Source organism: Nycticebus coucang, chromosome 10 (genome assembly GCF_027406575.1).
Source record: "Nycticebus coucang isolate mNycCou1 chromosome 10, mNycCou1.pri, whole genome shotgun sequence".
In the NCBI taxonomy this organism is placed as follows: Eukaryota; Metazoa; Chordata; class Mammalia; order Primates; family Lorisidae; genus Nycticebus; species Nycticebus coucang.
In genome coordinates this window covers 106962500-106965817 of record NC_069789.1, presented here as the reverse complement: position 1 = coordinate 106965817, position 3318 = coordinate 106962500, and positions in this window count along the sequence as shown.

Below are 3318 nucleotides of genomic sequence, written 5' to 3'. Positions count from 1 at the left end.
ACTGCCAGGAGGAGACACCGGAAGTCACTCCCCTTCGCGGTGAGCATTCTCGGAAGTGTCCCTGTCCTGCGCTTTCATTAGTTCAAATCCGCGACCATTTGGCCTGTTGCCCTCTGGGTAGTGTAGTTTCCGACACTCCACAGGTCACGTGGGCGTTTGGCCAGCCTTGACTTCGGCGCAGGTAAGTTAGGAAGAGCGGTGTACCAAGCAGGTAATTGGCTACTTTACCTTACTGGAGAGAGGGTCTCACCCCTCCTTCTAGGGGCAGTTTCCAGATTTCTGGGCAGTGGTGTAGTCTGTAGCTGATCACCAAAGTATTCCACTCATTAGAGACATTGTAGACTCCCTGAAGCTCTGAGCATGTTCCCAGAAGCCAAAACTGTTATTTCGGATGATCCCAAAGGGTGCACATCCAAATGCGCACAACATTCCATAGAGATACACAGGCAAAAAATATGTCCACTCTCTCTCTCTCTTTTTTTTTTTTTTTTTTTTTGAGACAGAGCCTCAAGCTGTCACCCTGGGTAGAGTGCGGTGACATCACAGCTCACAGCAACCTCCAACTCCTGGGCTCAAGCAATTCTCCTGTCTCAGCCTCCCAGGTAGCTGGGACTACAGGCGCCCGCCACAACCCCTGGCTTTTTTTTTTTTTTTTTTTGGTTGCAGCCGTCTTAATCGTTTGGCAGGCCGGGCTGGATTCGAACCTGCCAGCTCAGGTGTATGTGGCTGGAGCCTTAGCCGCTTGAGCCACAGGCGCCGAGCCAATACGTCCACTCTTAATGGAATGTAATAAACATTTTCTTACTGATACTCAAATGCAGGTACTGAGAGGCGCTAGAATCAATTTTGTAACTCCCTGTATGATCAGTTAGGGACAAGAGAAAAAAGTGATAGTCAGGGCCAGGAGGTGGAGGGATGTTTAGGCCACCATGAAGCACAGGATAAGGGGGCATGTCTGCCTCTGATTCCCAACAGAGACCATCTCCCTGCCTGTGTTATGTTTTTGCCTAACCGGGTTCTTTTTGGCATACATAGAAAAGAGCCAATCCACTGAGACAGCAGGTGTTGCCCCAAAGAGTTTAATAATTGTGGGGCAGGCTCTGCGCCTCTAGGACCGTGGTGGCAGGCCGGCCTCATGCACTGAGGGTGGCGGGTTAGAGCCTGGCCCGGCCAGCTAAACAACTGCAACAACAACAAAAAAAAAAATAGCCGGGCATTGTGGCAGGTGTCTGTTGTCTCAGCTACTTGGGAGGCTGAGGCAGGAGAATCGCTTAAGCCCAAGAGTTTGAGGTTGCTGTGAGCTGTGATGCCATGGCACTCAGGGCGACATAGTGAGACTCTGTCTCAAAAAATAAAAATAAAAAATAAACAGTGCTGGCTCAGCACCCATAGCACAGTGGTTATGGCGCCAGCCACATACACAGAGGGTGGCGAGTTCGAACCCGGCCAGGGCCAGCTAAACAACTGTAACAAAAAAATAGCCGGGCATTGTGGCGAGCGCCTGTAGACCTAGCTACTCAGGAGGCTGAGGCAAGATAATTGCTTAAGCCCAACAGTTCGAGGTTGCTGTGAGCTTTGACGCCACAGCACTCTACCAAGAGCAATATAGTGAAACTCTGTCTGAAAATAAAATAAAATAAAATAAAAAATAAAAAAAATAAACAGTGCTATCTGAGGAAAGATTGGGTTGTGTAATAGCATCAAATTAAGCAGATGACGTTCTCAAAGCAAAAGTCCATTTAGAAAAGACAAGAGCCCTGTGAGGGAATCTATTGATAATCTAACTCCTGAGAAAAGAGATGCAAGAACAGTTTTCTGCATACAGCTGGCAGCAAGAATTTGACAATATGGTACCGGAATTTCCCTCTTCTTGGTCTCGGTGATTCGAAGAATGAATCCACGGACTACAGATCCAGTGGTAAGACAGGATTTATTTTTTTATTTTTTTATTTTTTTGTAGAGACAGAGTCTCACTGTACCGCCCTTGGACAGCAACCTCTAACTCTTGGGCTTACGCAATTCTCTTGCCTCAGCCTCCCAAGCAGCTGGGACTACAGGCGCCTGCCACAATGCCCGGCTATTTTTTTTGTTGTTGTTGTTGCAGTTGTTTAGTTGGCCGGGCCAGGCTATTTTTTTGTTGCAGTTTGGCCAGGGCTGGGTTTGAACCCACCACCCTCGGCATATGGGGCCGGTGCCCTACTCACTGAGCCACAGGCGCCACCCAAGACAGGATTTATTTACAGAAAAGAATACAAAAGCTCCAGAGCTCTTGGCAGACAGAGAAAACACAAGTCAGGAGAGAAAAGCTCGCTCTCTGTCTGTCTGTCTGTCTCTTTCCAGGCTCTTTGTCTAGGGGTATATATAGTCACATGGGGCCCTCTGTAGTTACATTTAGCATGCCTGGGACCCTCTGTGACATATCTGGGATACTCAGTGGTTACATTTAGCTTGACTGGGAAATTGTGTCTGGGACAGCATGTCTGGGACATGAAGGAATGGCTATGATGCCTTTCAGTCCCAGGCCTACAATACTTACATGAAATTGACCAGGCCTAGAAAATGGGGGTTCCCTGTTCAGCCTAAAGTGCTGGTGTCTCCCCAGCAGTTGTCTGGCCCCTCTGGCTATTGGAGCCTCCTGCAGGGCCCCCCTGCCTACCCTCCAGCCCACTGGTTCCTCTGCTCGCTGCCACCGCATCAACACCACCAAGGCAGAGGCAGCTGGTCTGTGCCCTCCCACCCCCAAGCTGGCTGGGACGCCACTTGTCCTTTATCAACTCTCCCTCTCTGAATAGAAACTCTAACCACTATTAGGGAAAAGGGAGGAAGATTGAATCTAACTGCTTCCTGCTGAGTTGGGCGATGATAGGAGGGGGCAGTTAGGGTTTCTCTGGAGGAAGAGTGATCCAGGGGTCCAAGATAGAATCAGGTCTTGGACTGGAAACATCTTTACTGTGTGTGCCTTGATGTCATTTCTGGAAGACACAAATCTGATTAGCACATTAAAAGCAAGGGTAGAACAGTCAGAGGAGGGGGTTAATTACAGTGTCAGGTTAGAAGAACAAAGTCAGCGATGTTTAAAAGAAAACTATATTAACACCTTTCTGTTTTTTTTTTTTTTTTTTTTGGTTTTTGGCTGGGGCTGGGTTTGAACCCGCCACCTCCGGCACATGGGACTGGCACCCTACTCCTTGAGCCACAGGCACCGCCCTTAACACTTTTCTTGATGTATCCTAAACAATAACTTTAAATTTTCTTTAGGCTCACAAGTGTAGGTGGAGTGTGGCTGATTCTCTTCATGGTCTGCTTCTGTAGAAGGTG